At 39.8% G+C, this 16,432-nt stretch overlaps 1 protein-coding gene across 1 annotated transcript in view; it reads left to right on the top strand.

Moving 5' to 3' along the window:
* The window catches only part of LOC117871880 (potassium voltage-gated channel subfamily KQT member 1-like), a 466,257-nt gene that overhangs the window by 167,696 nt on the left and 282,129 nt on the right, over positions 1 to 16,432 (top strand). The window lies entirely within an intron of this gene.

Raw genomic sequence — 16,432 nt, 5'->3', positions numbered from 1 at the left:
GGCATGTCCTAGCACTTCCTTCTTTGGCTGCAGCCTCACAAACATGCCTGCAGGTGGGGCCGTTCTTCCAAAAAATTGCTAATAAGAGGCATGAGGTTGCAAATATCTGACTCCCATTTACACTGATGTTAATGGGATGGGATTGGTTCAGAGATTTGGGCGGGGGGGGGTATTTTCTGCTTGGCTTGTAATGAACATGCTCTCACACTGTCTGAGCATGCTCAGTAACACTGCTGAAGCTGGCTGCCCTCACTCTGCCCCTCGCAGGCACAGGTGCTCTCTGGACTGGTTCCTGCAATATGTTGTCATTAATCAGAAGTTGCTAATACTAGGATTGCTATTAAGCGAAATCTACTGTATAAGGGTAGTTAAGCTCTGGAATAGGCTTCCAAGAGAGGTTGTGGAATCTCCATCATTGGAGGTTTATAAGAACAAGTTAGACAAACACCTCTCAGGGTTGGTCTAGGTTTACGTAGTCCTGCCTCAGTGCAGGAGGCTGGACTTGATGACCTCTCAAGATCCCTTCCAGCTCTATATTTCTATGATTCTGTGATGGTACTCACGTGCAGGCTTATTTCACAGGAAGAACTTTTTCCCCAGCCCTACCCATAAAAGTCCTGCAGCGATGGGTGAGTGGTGATGGTGATCACTTCACCTATCCCCCAGGAGTCCCTAGTCACAGACCCACATGCAGGCGGTGACTGCAAGATGGTCATCATGTGCCCCTGGACTGGGATAGCAGCAGCGGTCATGACTGAGCAGGCCTTTTTAGGAACCCCTCAGCTCACCCCATATGGGGAAGGGCTAGAAAAGGTGCACCAAGTATAGGCTATCCCACCATACCTGACTGGATAACAGTGTCCAGAGGGATCACTCTCAATGTAGTCGAAAAACAAAAATGTTTCTTGCAACTTGGAATGTCCATACCCTACTAAACGAATCAAAAAGTGAAAGACCCAAACGCTGAACAGCAATTGTTGCCCAAGAACTCCTGAAGTACGACATCAACATTGCTGCTCTCAGCGAAACAAGACACACAGAGGAAGGCCACTTGAGGGAAGAGGGCGGCGGTTAAACTTTCTTCTGGAAAGGAAAACCAGCAAGCGACAGGTGAATACACGGTGTTGGCTTTGCAAGAAAGCCTTCTAGTCAACTGCTTGACTGATACATCAGTATCAACAAGCGCCTTATGACCCTCAACATCCAATTGGCCAATAAGTCATTTGCCACTGTCATCAGTGTATATGCATCAACTCTTGACGTTGAAGAACAGAAACAATCCTTCTACACTGACAGGGATAAAATTTTGTCATCCATTCCAAAAACAGATAAAATAATCCTTTTAGGGGATTTTAACGCAAGAATTGGCCGAGATTCTAAGTATGGAGTAACATCATTGGGAAGGAAGGAGTGGGCAAGACCAATTCCAATGGCATCCTTCTACTCGGTAAATGCGCAGAGCACGACCTTGTGTTCACAAACACAATCTTCAATCAAAGCAACAAGTACAAAACAACTTGGCAACACCCCCACTCAAAACAGTGGCACCTCCTAGATTATGTCATTGTAAGACATCTACGAGATATCCAGATCATCCATGTCATGAGAGGAACCAATGATTGCTGGGCTGACCACTGCCTGTTGAGGTCAGTCATGTCTCTCAGGATTGCACCAAAACATAGAAAGCAATCCAGATCACATGGACAGCAATACAACATCCAAAGACTTCAATCCTCAGTGCACCAAGAGAACTTGCAAGCACTCCTCAGTGAAAAGCTGTCCATATGCACACCTGGAAATGACAACACAAGTGTCGAAGAAGACTGGGAAGCCCTAAAACAGACCATCCAGAGATTTGTGAGGAATCCATTGGCCTTGCTACCTGCCACCATCAGGACTGATTTGACAAGAACACTGAGATTACAGCCCTTTTGGACCAGAAGAGAAAAGCTTTCTGTGACTGACAAAACCAACGACTATCCAGTCAGAAGGAGAGCTCTTTCCATCAGCTGAAAGCTGAAGTTCAAAGGAGGATCCAAGAAATCAAAAACAAATAGTGGGAAGACAAAGCAAAAGAAATCCAGTCACTGACAGACGTGATATGCGGAATTTTTTTTTGTGAGACAAAGATCCTGTATGGACTAAGCTCATGTGGCCTCACGCCGCTGAGGTCCGAAGATAGTAGTACCCTTCTTAAAGATAATGAATCCATCAAAGAGCGCGGAAGGAACACTACCAAAAGCTTCTAAATCGAACATCGACTGTGATTGATGACATCATCAACTCCATCCCTCAGTACCCAATCTGGGAAACTCTTGCCAACCCACCACCTGAGGAGGTGTGCAAAGCAATTAAACAAATGAAGAACAATAAAACTCCAGGTCCTGATAGCATACCAGCTAAAGTACTGAAAGTGGGGGGAGAAACACTGACAAGCTTCACTTGCTGCTCCTCAAAACCTGGCACACCAAAGAAATCCATGCTGACTTACGTAATGCTAGCATCATCACTATTTTCAAAAAGGGAGACAGGGCCGACTGGCAACTATCGAAGCATTGCCCTCCCCTCTATTGCTCAGAAGATTCTAGCTAGAATCTTATTGAATCACCTGCTCCCTCTTGCAGATGAAGTACTTCCAGAGTCCCAGTGCGGCTTCAGACCACCACGAGGCACCACCGACATGATTTTTGCAGCCAGGCAGATCCAGGAAAAATGTCAAGAACAACACCAGGAGCTGTATATGGCCTTTATTGATCTGACCAAATCCTTAGCCTCTGTCAACCGTGAGGCTCTGTGGAAAATCATATCAAAGTTTGGCTGCCCAAGCAAATTTATTACCCTTGTAAGATTCCTGCATGACCAAATGACTGCCTCCATCCTGTGCAATGGCTCTACCTCTGAGCCCTTTGTCATCCGAACTGGTTTTGTACTGGCACCCATTCTTTTCTCCAAATCCTTAGCAGCTATGAAAACATTAACTCAAGACCGTCTACCACAGGGCATTGGCATCCAATATCGGATTGATGCAACCTCTTCATCCTTTCTCGTCTCTGTGTCAGAACTAAAGTAATATCAGCAACAATAACCAAACTTCAGTACACAGATGATTGTGCTGTAGTTGCACACTCAGAGGAGGATCTTCAGACAGACCTTAAATGCTTCTCTGAAGCTTACAAAAGACTAGGGATAACTCTGAACGTTGGCAAAACTAAAGTTCTCCACCAGCCAGATCCCAGTCAATCATCAGACCCAGCAAGGAAGAGCTATATAGACAAAGAAGAACTGGAAAATATAGAATACTTTGCCTATCTTGGCAGCCATCTCTCACAGAGGGCAGACATAGATGTCGAAATTCAACACAGAAGTCACTGTGCCAGCCTTGCCTTTGGTAGACTGTCTTGCTGGGCGTTCAACAATCACATCATCAGAACACACACTACACTTTTAGTTTATAAAGCGGTGGTAATCCCAACTCTCCTCTACGGCTGTGAGACTTGGGTGACCTACAAAAAACACCTGAAAAACCTGGAACGCCAGCACCAGCACTTTCTTCAGTAGATTCTGAACACAGAGTGGGAGGGATATCGCACGAATGTCAGTGTCCTCACAGAGGTCAACGTCTTCAGTGTTGAGGCCCTGATTATCCAGCACCAGCTAAGTGGAGCGGGTAGTGTGTGCGCATGCCTGATGTATGCTTACCAAAACAGCTGCTGTATCCCCAACTCACCAAAGGAGAAAGGAAACAGGGAGGCCAAAAGAAACTCTTTAAAGACACCCTCACGATAAACATCAAGAGATGTGGCATCGACACCACACACTGGGAGACAGCAGCCCAGGATAGGGATAACTGGTGAAGACTTGTCAGAGTGGGAATGTCCACTTTTCAGGAAAATTGCCTTGCTCTGGTCACAGAAAAATGCCAGAAAAGAAAGGAAAGACAATAGTCACGTAGCAATCACAGTCCAACCCTGTCTTCCAACACCACCTGCAACATCTGCCAATGAGCCTGCGGCTCAAGAATCGTACTCCTCAGTCACCAAAGGACCCATGAAAAATAAAATCTGTGAAAGAGATCATCCTCGAACTCGAGGGATCGCCACCGATGATAGCCAATAACAGGGTCTGCTGGGAAAAGTGGCAGGAATATAAGACCTGCCTTTTGCTCACAATTGAGAGGTTTGGACAAGGTAAAATCTGGAATGGGGATCTCCATTAAGAGAGTTTGAGGAGACCTACAGTCAGGATATAAAAGTACCCCCAAAAACGGTGAAAAGTAACTGAAGGGAAAATCCAGGGACAACCTAGTAGCAGAGTGAGACAGAATCCTATAATAAAGCCAACAGCCTTTCCTAAGACAAGCTTCCCCCCCCCCCACCCGCTCCATCAATTAGGGGAGGGCCAAGTGGATCCTGACGAAGGATGATTGAACTGTTTAATCTGGGGCAGTCTACTGGTATCAGTTCTCTGTCAAGGGGGTGCAATCTGACACAAAAAAGAGGAGGACCACCGAGTCCCTATACAAACAGGTGGCAGAACCCTGAGAAGGGCCAAGGACATGTTTGCTTTTTGTTTGCACTTCTGTTTATCCTGGAATGGGAACACTTTTTGCTTTGCCCAGATGGACATAGTGCTAAAACCATGCTGAACTACCAAACCATAAGAGAGACTGCAGACATGAGGGAATATTGAGGCCTAACACACTCCTATTATGGAGAAATAAGAGCTAACAACACACGTAGAATACACCCTCAATGATAGGTAGTAGCTTGCACTGCTGTAGTAAAAGGGAGACATTTTCAGGTCATGTTTGATCTAAAATTTGTTTTGTTAGAACAAGATTGAACAAAGTTAATTGTTTTTCATTCCACTTGAAACATATTTTTAACAAATAATTTCCCTGTAGTGTTTGTGACCCAGTCTTTGCAGCCTTGAGCATAAAAATCTGAGAGCAAAGTTAGCTGGAAACTAACTGTAAACCAAAAATGAAATGGACTAGTCTGAAGCAAACTAGTCCGAAGCTGAGCAATCCAAAGCTGACTATTTTCTCCGTTCATTGTCTGCTGAGAGAGAATTTCCCAAAGTTAATAGTATAAATAGTGAAAACAAGGTTGTATTTTAATGTTCTTTCAGTATGTTCAGATAAAATGACTTTAACTTGAGTGTCCATTTTAGGTTATAAGTGAACAAACCAGAAGAACACCAACTGAAACACCAAAAGAAATTCCAGCTGTCCTTTCAATCTTCAGATTCAGGCTGGGATATTCACAGGGTATAAGTGAGTTTGTTGTCCATGTCCATTAGCCCAGTCAGAGTACACAGCTCTGAGATACAACATGAGTACATTGCAAATCTTTTCTACTGTGAGCTGAGGGGTGAAAACATTATCTACTATCTGTACAAACGCCGCCCCCCCATCCAGTTTATCTATTTTTAGTTTTGTTAAATAAAGGACAGATGCTGGATATGTCAATGAAATGATCATTGTGATGGGTTGGATCCCCCTTCTGGGATGCCACCTGATGTACTGGGGTTTCACTGAGCCCCTCTGCTCCATCAGCCTGGATTCCCTCTCCCTGTTTTGCTGGATTAGGCTCTCCGGCCTCTTGCAGCACACACACACACACACACACACATAGGTAGGGCTACACCCAGCTGCAGACACAGACTGAAGTCAGCTCTGTGTGAGAGGATTCACCCAGCACTCACGTGCCCACCCCTTTTGGGGAATAAACCCAAAATACTACTGTTTTTCGATGTATAGAAAGATAGGCACAATGCAAGCTCCATAAAAACTCACTCTCTCCTTCAATGTGAAGAGAGATATGTACAACTTCTTGCTCCCCAGTTAGAAATTGCACAAACTGGGTTTAATAATAAACAAAACAAATTTATTAACTATAAAAGGCAGATTTTACGTGATTATAAGGGATAGCAAACAGAACAAAGCAGATTACTGAGCAAATAAAACAAAACACGCATACTAAGCTTAAGATCTTAAAGAGACTCGTTTCAAGAAGCAATTTCTCACCCTAAATGTTATTTTAGGTAAGTTGTAGAGTTTCTGTAAATCAGAGTTCCAATTATTTCTTCTTACAAACTGGATCCCTTTCTCAGTCTGGACTCACCCCTATCTTTCCCTTCAGGTTTGTTCCTTTGTCCCTTCAGGTTCCTTCAGCAGTCCTTCTTGTTGGGTAGGAGTCCAGATCAACCCCCTTCCCAGGCCTGAAAAAGGATTTACTTAAGGCGGGAATCCTTTCTTTGATCCCCATCAAAGTACCAGCAGTCTCTAAGGGGGTATTTTTCATTAGGTGACATTATCACCTGACCTTGTGGTGTCAATGCAGCATCCCAGGAAGCACCTCAGGAAGGTGGGAGATTAGCATCTTCAGAGTTCTATTCTTAAATGGGTCATTCAGGAGGATTGCCTGCTGTCTGGTGGGCGTTTCCCCAGAATACACACACAGTTGTAATGGTTACATAGTCAATATTTCTAACTTTAGATACAGAAATGATACATGCATACAAACTGGATAATCACATTCAGTAAATCATAGCCTTTCCAATGATATCTTACATGAGCCATCTTGCATTAAGTATATCTTGAGTTATGCCATATTCATATCATAACCATATTTCTATGAAGAATATGGGGTGTAACATCACAATCATATCTTGTGTAAATCAGATAATCTATATTATGGTATAACCTGAATCCACAGAAAACTGTTAGGACTCATGTGCTTGTAGGCAACAGTAAAATGAAAACCAAGATGGCTTTTGTCATGCTTGAACATTGGAATGGCCTGCATGATGCTTTTGGGCTCAATTTTCAGAGGCTCTGACTTTAACTGCAAGGGCGCAGCACCTCCAAAAATCAGGCATTTAGTGCAAATTTTCAATGTTTGTCGTTCCATCTCTCCAGGGTGTTTTTTGGCAGTGAGGACACCACTGGTGGTCGTGGACAAATACTGTTAGAGGAGAAAGGGGAGAGAAAATGGGGCGGGGGGGCAATGCCACCAATGGGTGGGTAGTAAGGACGGTGGTTATCATCATGCAAAAGGGGCTGAGAGACTAGATCAGCAAGCAGAGGGACAAAAGCAGCAGGGGGAATTCTTAGTTGTAAGTGGGGGCAGACATATCTCTTTAATATATTACGGGTTGCCTACTTTTGTTACATTTGTTTGTCATTTTTTAAACAAAAAATGAAAAAGCCGAAATAGGTAACCCGCAAATATCTAAGGGGAGGAGAAAAGGAAAAATGTTCTTGTCTTAAAGGGATTGAACTCTGCTTTTTGACCCTGTTGCTGTTGTACAAATCCATTGTGCTACACTGGTATTTATTTTTTATTATTTTATACTTTATTATCAGAGCTCCTAGGAGCCCCAGTCATGGACTAAAACCCTATTGTGCTGAATGCTGTACAAACTCAGAACAAAAAGATAGTCTCTGTGCTAATGAGTTTACAATTTAAGAACAAGAAAAGAGACAACAGGTGGATACAGATATATGGGGGAGTACAATGAGACAGTATTAGTCAGCATGATAAGCTGTGGTCTCAGCACACCAGCAACCTAACTGTTGCCTTGTCATCCTCATCCTTGGGTGAACCTAATATGGAGGACTATAGGAAGATTTGCAGTCAAGCTAGCATAGCTCGTTCTGTACACTATATTCAATACTGGTTTTAGTTATTGTAAAAAAGCAATTTGGATGGGTGTTGGGTGTTTGCAAATTGAAATAAGTTAGTTTATGTCACAGGCATATGCTTCCTATAATTATGAAATCTGGATTTATCTTTAAAGTTATGTTTCATCTTAACCTTGCCCAAAAAACACTTCTGTGGGGTTTTTTTTATATTATCACCCATAGTCAAGTACAATAGACTTCCTTAATGAAAAACAATAATTCAAGCTCTTTCAAATTTTATTTCAACTTCAATCTCTTAAAAGCTCTGACTTCTTAAAAATACAGGTATCTGTGGCTGTTCTGAAGAAAATCTTTTTTTTTATATTTGCATGGACTGAATTGGTAGAGATTGGTAATTTCTTTTTCATATATTAGAGCTAGAAAATACGCAGCATGCATCTAAACAGCAAGTATCTGAAGAGTGGGTATTTTTGGGAAGTAGCTGACTCATTTCCAATGACAATGAGAGAAATGTAACTGAGTCAAAAATGCCCCCCTTAATTTTAAATTTAATGGTTTCCTTGCATCTGAATTTCTTACCACTGAGGTGCAGTTCACTTGGATTTCCAAATCTGTGGGACTTACTCATACATTTTTCCTAGTTTATTCAGTTTTAGAATTATTGGGGGGGACCTCGAATTGTTCTTGGCCAGTATGTGTTTTTAAACTCAGTTTTACAACATATGAAATTACATCCAAATAATATGAACAAGGAAGGAGACGTACTTTCTTTTAAAGTAGCAAAGTTTGGTAAAAATATTATATAAAATATTGGCATTAATATACAAATGTTAATACAGTAAGTTTTTCAAAGAATCTGGCATACTTCTGTTCCATTTTTAATTTTGTGTAGTTTATATTTCAGCAAGAAATTTAAATGCAGAGAAAAAAGTGATGTTATTTGGACAGTAGAGGGCACTGTATTATAATGGAATGACAAAAACTAAACAATGTTTCTGTTTTGGAAATGTGATTTGTCATTTATTTTCAACAAACTTATAAACTTACTTTAAGCACCTGAATTTCCTAAATGTTAAACTGACAAGCTGCCACATTGGGGTTGGTTAAGTATTTCATTAAACTGATCAAGTATGTTTAGGATATTTTCTCAAAGATGTAACTTAATATTGTACTTTATCCACCAGACAACATACTGTAGACTAACAGCTTGCTTTTTGTCAGCATATATCTTTTTATATATGCTACAAACATGTGTGTAGCAAATAAATCATTCCTAATGGAAAAGTCCTAAAGAAATTATTATAAGAATACAATATTTGTTAGAATATAATCTTTTTTTATTTGTTTTTCTAATCATCCTCTAGAATTCTAGATTGTGGGACTCGTTCTTGCAAGAAATAAGTAACTAATAACCTTACCAATTTCAGAACAAAATATAATATTCATTTCTTTGACTTCACTTCCCCTCCTCCTCTTGCCCCCCCCGCCTTCCCCCCCCCCCAAAAAAAAACCCTCTCACCCAACACCAAAACCTATTATCTGAACAAACACTCAGCTGGTTGATGGAAGAGAGACCATGTTCCTGCTGTCTTATTTTATTTTATGTGAAGGTCCTATGATATATGGGCATTGGGCAATAATCTAAATAGTTTGTGTTTGTAGACTTGCAGTGGTGTGTGTATACAGATTATAGAGGCATTAGTAGGGACTCCATAATTCAGGTTTTACTGAGAATTTCAGTTAAAGCAGGACATTCATGTGTACTCATGCACAGCAGTCTCCACCCTGCTCCATTACCCTCACCAATATGCACACAATCTTCGCTACAATTACCACTAAGATTGAACCACACAGAATAACATTGGTAACACACATTACAATCCTCTCATCTATTTCAATCTATCTTTACGCAATGAAACAAATCTACCAATCATGTTGTGGCTACATTTCAAACACCATTCAGGCATGTATTTCTCTTTGTGAAGCCTGAATTAAAGCAAGACACACATTTCCAATGTCCCATAGATGAGAGGCCAATCATAATTAGGGCTAGATGTATGTCAGTGAGAGTGGTGGGGAACATGTGACGGATGTTGTGTATTGCATATGGATAAATATGTCTGTGTCTTTCATATTGTGTGTGTGTTGGCAATATATATGAATTTAAGTGTGTGTTTTTCCCTTTGATTTTATGATTTTGTGTCAGGGATCAACTTTAGTTCTTTAACAATTTTTTGTGTGAGAGAATATATATTCTAGTAATATATACACATATGTTACATAAAATTATCTCTGTGTGTGTATATAAAATATTACAGAGACATGTGTGTATATATATATATTTGAGAGAGAAAATACCTGGTGATTGGTTAGAACGGCTTGTTTGGGCAAATGAGTCATGCATGTCATTCCAAACCAATGCTGATAAAACCTTTATACCACTTTCTACCATATGCTACTTTTGACAGAGAAAACACTTTAGAAATGGTTTAGGGCAGTGCTTCCCAAACTGTGAGCCATGACTTTCTTGGGGAGCCATAAAAGTTTCATGGGGAAGCAATGGGTGTTTGAGGAAAAAATTTAATCAACATGCCCATTTTTGTTTTCTTCCTAATTAAGAGACTACTAAAGTAGGCTTAAAAATCACTTGTGTCTTATCTGTGGGTCTGTGTCTTATGATGCTACAGCTCAGCTCTCAGCACTAGGAGTCTCTCTTGCCCTCCCTTGCATGGCACCCTCAGCTGAGAGACTCCGTTGGGGAGAAGCATTCAGCAGGAAGTCTCTCAGCTGAAAGCCCCCTGTTGGAGCAGAGGGCAAAACAAGGCCCTTCATGGCTGACGTTAGCAGCAGAAGCACTAGCAGATTGGGGCAAGGGAGCTGAGGGAGAGAAAGCACTTTTATTTTGCAAATAAATCCAACCCATATCACAAGTGAGGAAATAATTAAGATCTTCAATACATTTGTAGTGTATGAAGGTTAATTGTATAAAATCCCAGGCAGTGAACGCACGTTGTTTGGTATGCTGCATGGAGAGAGAGATTCTGACCACACGCAGTGTCTGTATCTCAGAGAAGTCAGGTGGTTGTCATGTGGAAAAGTGTTGTGACGCATCTTTAAACTGCATGATATCAAAATTTTTCTCCTTGGTAAAACAGAGCTTGCTGACTACACGTGTAATGTGAACTTTCTGACTACATTAACTTACGTGGGAAAGCACTGAACCTAGCATTTCACGATAGGAATACAAATATACTAGATGTGAAAGAGAAAATAGGGGGATTCATGAATAAGCTTTGTTGTTGGAGATGCCATATTTAAAGAGAGTTACCGAGATGTGTTCCAGTGTTATCAGAATTTTTAAAAGATCAGGGTGAAAGTGATCAAAATACTATAAAGATATGAATTCATTTGTCTGGATTGTATTCCCATTTTGATTAATATTTTCATGCAGTTGAACATAAATCACCATATACTGATTGGATTTGAAACCCATTCTTGGTAACAGTTGACTCCATTCTAAGCTTAAGTATGTTGGCTCAGGAAAATCTCTTAGAATTGTCAGCTTGTTCTTCAGAATGTGATCACGTTTCAAATCTAACAAACCAGGAATTCCAGATTTCTGTTAATGGAGAGAACAAATAACTCAGTGATGAAGCTTTGAAAGTGCTGCTTCCATTCACTTCCTGTTATCTCTCTGTCCAGGTTTTCAGCAATGATTTTTGTAAAAACTAAACATAGAAATCATTTAAAATTGAAAAACAATTTACATCCTGCACTATAAGAGATTTAAACAAACATTGTGCAACTATTCAGTTTGAAGCAGGCCCATTCTTCTAAAAAAAACTTTAGCCTGTCCAAACATGCCACGAAATCCATATTTTCAAATTATAGTTTTTAAAATCAAGATTAGAGCAGATCATATAATTAAACTGTATGTAGATTAATAAAATTGAAAAATCATCTAACCTTTAGTATCCCTCTTGAATCAAAGTTTTGAGTCAGTAAAAAAAACAACAACAAACAAAAACTATGTTTGGTTGTGGGGAGCCACCAAGTTTTAAAATAAAGTTTGAAGTAACCACAATATTGAAAAGGTTTGGAATCAGATTTCGAGGATTTAGGCTATTCTTACTAGAGCTGGGTGAAATTTTTCAGACAGATAGTTTAAGCTAAACATTATTTGGAAATTTGGGTAAAAGTTAGCAAACAGTTTTGGTGGGAAAAATGACAAAACTCAAAATGTTTTAACACTTTTAAAATGAAACAGTTTGAATTTTCTTTTAAAATTGGCTTATTTTTTATAGAAATTTAGCTAAAATAATTTTTTTTTACAAGTGTAATCACCCCAGACCAAAAACCAAAAAAAATCCCTGTTTTGGGTTGAATGAAATGTTCAGTTCAACACAAAATGTTTTTGTTTTGTTTTTTGTTTTGTTTGCTCCAGCAAGAAAAAACAAAACATTTTCAGTTGATCTGAATTGAATTTTTTTCAGATTTTTTGGTTTGGCTACCCAATGGAAAAATCAGTTATTTGCCCGGACTAATCCTTATGTCTGCAAAGCCTGAATAATTGGCATGATTAAAAAAATTAGCCCCTAATCAGATGCTCCTATAATCAAGGAAGGGAATATGAACAGGAAATTCTATAAAGTCCACTAGGGTCATCACTATGGATTTAATTTACTGGGGAGTACTTAGATACTATAGTGATATGAGAAACTTCTAAAACCTCCGTTAAATAATATTAGTGGTTTTCAAGTGCAGTGTATCAGGACTTTCCAGTGCTAGAGAAAAGTGCTGTGCATCCAGGCCTGTAGCTATGGGGAAAGTGTGTCTTCTTCAGCACACTCTGTGAGAAGGGAGTGTACTGACCTGCTGCACTCTTTTCCCTGCTGCAGTTGCTCAAGAGCATCCTGCTTGTTGTCTACTGCTGTCCCACATGGTGACAGAGAGGGCTGCTCCTTGTGCCAGGCAGAGAGATCCTCAGAAAGCAGGACAGGCCGTCCCATTGTTCTTTGCCTGAGCCTTTGCTAATGGAGTGTGTCGCTCAGAGAGACTGAATTCTATAGAGCAACTGCGTTGCAGCAATGCCTTCTCCCCTTCTCCCTACCCAGGCAAACAAAGGGAAAGATGTGTGCAGATAAGTTGAAGGGTTGGGGAAAGAATCCGTCTGCTGGTGGATCAAGTTGGGGTAGAGAAGGTGAGGGCAGGAAGATCATATTTGGAGGGGGCATGTTCTTGTTTTTTTTTTTTAAGGTAGGAAAGCATATATTTAACACTTGGATCATTTGTGGTGACTGCAGCTCTCTGTGGTCCAGAGCCCTGCCTTCTGGAATGGAGGATGAGCTTCTGTCTCTGCAGCCATACCCATGTTCTTACATAACAATGCTAGCTATTTCACTTAGGGTCTGGAGGAAGAGGTAGATCAGTTGGGATTGGGGGCAGGTGGAGGGTATGAATAAGTAGTGGGTCTTGGAGCAGAAGGCTGACTGAGTGGGAAGGCTGAGGGGTTTACATAGGATGGATTATAGGAAAAGATGGAAAAGTGTGATAAATTTGTCACAGATGGGGCAAGTTGTTGAAAAACGGAAATTATTTATAAATAACATGATCTTCATCTTACAATGAATTAAAATGTTATGAAAAACAATCAGTTTTTAAAAAATAAAAACAATTTATACAAAAAGGCTTTGCAGCAAGTTTACTATGCATAAACTAAAATCCATAATCTGAACACTATTCTATTATCTATATCATTTGAACCAAAAGGTGAAAGCTTCTGAATTTTTTAAACACTTCCTCTGCAAAAGTGTGTGTGTGTGTGTGTGTTTCTTCGTTCTCTGGAAAATTAGCTAGAAAATTCACCTAACCAAAGATGTATAAATAAGTAGAAGTGGTCAGGAATTTTTCAACAAAACTGTTTATTTGGAAAATTGTGACTCATTTCATTTTTGTGGGAATGAATGTTTCAGCTAAACATTTGGCAGAAAGGTTTCTCAGGTCCAGGATAGAACTTCTGGTCAGAGGGATAGAGGGAGACCCACCTCACAATAGCCCAGTGGTGCAGGCCCTCATCTGAGATGTGGGAGACCCAGGTTCATCCCTGTTCTGCCTGATTCAGAGGAGGGACTTGAACTGTAGTACCCACATCTCAGGTGAAGATCCTGACCACGCACCAGACTGTTGGCTATTCAGGGCAGAGTGTCTCTCGGAAATGTATATTTGGCCCTTCCATAAAACATTTCAGAAAGTCCCTGTTTTGTTCTGAGGCAGAATGGGATTATTATTATTATTTTTTTTTTTTTTTGAAATTTCAAAAAATTTTATGGGATGGGAAACCTTTCCCACCCAGCTCTTAAATAAGCCAAATCTGTCTTTTCAAACAAGTTCATTTCATTAAAAAGATATTAGTCCTTCTAGAACTGTAAATCTCAACACAACCACAACTACAGAGTTGCTACTGGAGCCTTTCTAATGTTATATAAGTATAAATAACTGTTCATTTCATTCAAGTGACTCTTCTGGACTCTGTTTGACATGCACAAAATAGTATATAGTAGTATAGGATGTTTCATCTAAGGATGTAGTCCATTGTGCTGTGGTTCAGATAGTATGTGACTGAATTATTGTAATCACTATAGTCACACGAGGCAGAGTTAAGGTCATGCATCCTTTCCTGAGTTCTAAAAATATTTTGGTTGACTAAATCTTATTTTTTTTAATTTATCTTCAGTGGAATTTCCTAGAAAAAAGATAGGGAAAAGGTTCCATAATTGGCATGAGATACAATCATCTCATTGGCCACTATGAATTGTATACCATGTATATTTTGGGTTGTTTCAACAAGCCAGTGTCTTCACCCCAAGAAACACAAAAAGCATGGGTGAGTAGTTCAAAGGCAAGTATGTGTGTGCCCCATGATTAAAAGGAATGTGTGTTAGTCTAGGATACTGAACTCTTCTTTCTTACCTCTTATGGCTAACTTATTTGTTGGGTTACCTACCAAGAGTAACTAGTTTTGGACCAACCTATATTGCTATTTTAACCCTAGTACCTCATTGTGTTTATATGTTTCATACCTAAAAATGTCTCTGATAGGTATGTGCTTTGAGCCATATTTTAATCCAACAACTAAAGAATTATCTCAGAATTATTTTTTTTTAGTTTAAATAAAATACCAGATAACTCTTCTATTTCTGGTGCTAACAAATTGTAAACTAATGTTCTAGTTTACATCTGTATATTTAAATCTGGGGACAGTTTTGATAGGTAAAGGGAGCTGACAGATAAGTGTGCTGGCTTCAAACATGGTTTTGACTGTTTTAAGATGAGTCCTCAAATCTTATTTTATTAAATCATTTTGTTGAGGAAATCAAATTAATTGATTAGAGATTTTTTCAAAACCCAACCATTCCTCTTAGATGTCTTGGTTCCTACAGTTATACAACTGTGCAATTTAAAATGTTAAATTTTTTTTGTATAGACGAAGTTTGCTGTGTTGAGTCTGGGGACACTAAAAGTTACTTTTCAGGTTAGATAGAAAAATAGGTCAGACCGTGCCCTTTTGCTCTTCTGTTTCTTTCTTTTTTTATTACATTGGCACTTGGAACAGTAATTACATGCTTTCCTTTACTTTAGATTAAAATTGCTATCTCCAGGGCTGTTCCCCCTCCCCCGCCCCAAAAACGCTTTTAGATTTTATCAGTATATTCTCCAAAAACCTTGCCCTGATTGCTTAGCTGTTTGTTTGTATTGCTAAGACAATTTATCTCTGGTCTCTGGGTCAAAATGAATGTATCAGACTATTACAGTTCAAAACGCTTAGTATGTGGGCACTGAAGCTTATAGTCATTGCACGCTATATTGAGTTCTGTGCCTCTCATTTCACATGACTGTTTCACTTTGCTGTAATGGCATTTTTCATAAGTTACTGATAGTTATCTCCTCTGGCTTACATTTGTAGGCGTACTTACACCCCAAGAATAGCAAGAATCGATCATCTTGATCGTGTTTTTATATTTAATCAGCTGTCTACAATGTATATGGTGCCCATTACTATTAAAATATTATTGGCTAAAACTGATGTTAGCTAGCTAAACACACAGAGCTAATAAAGCCACTTTTATAAGGGTTAGTTACTTCAGCAGTTTTACTGCAGAATCCTTTTCAATGAGTTCTGTAACTTGTCCTTTTACCAATACGAATATTAGATCACTAATTTAATTTAATGATTTTTTCTTCCTTTAATGGACACTTTCACTATAGGTTTTCACATGTTCCTGTGCTCGCTTTGATTTTTTTCTTCTTCTGTTTTTAAACTTTTACTCACATATTTAGTGCTCACAAAGGCAAGGACTAGTAGCACGAGAGCAGAGGTCTTAGGCTAGGTCTACACTACCCACCTGAATCAGCAGGTAGCAATCAATCTCTCGGGGATCGACGCGACAATCGATCCCCAAATCGACGCTCTTACTCCACCAGAGGTCGATTTTGCCGCCGTCCTCACAGCAGGGTAAGTCGGCTCCGATAGGTCGAATTCAGCAACGCTATTCGCGTAGCTGAATTTGCGTATCTTAAATCGACACCCCCCCCCCCCCGTAGTGAAGACCTGCCCTTATATTTTAGATGTGCAGTGTGCAAACCTCCTATATTAGTTTTGCTCTTTCTTTCTAGGCCTTGAGAGGCAGTGAATTTGCTAACACAATTGTGGAATCAAGTTCATGTCACTCCTGATTGGACAGTGGGAACTCACGCTATTTTCTACTTTTGACACATTTCTCCATA

The sequence above is a fragment of the Trachemys scripta genome, chromosome 1 (genome assembly GCF_013100865.1).
Source record: "Trachemys scripta elegans isolate TJP31775 chromosome 1, CAS_Tse_1.0, whole genome shotgun sequence".
Classification (NCBI taxonomy): Eukaryota; Metazoa; Chordata; order Testudines; family Emydidae; genus Trachemys; species Trachemys scripta.
The sequence above is the reverse complement of the archived record's forward strand: the minus strand, read 5'-3'. Positions and strand labels throughout refer to the sequence as shown.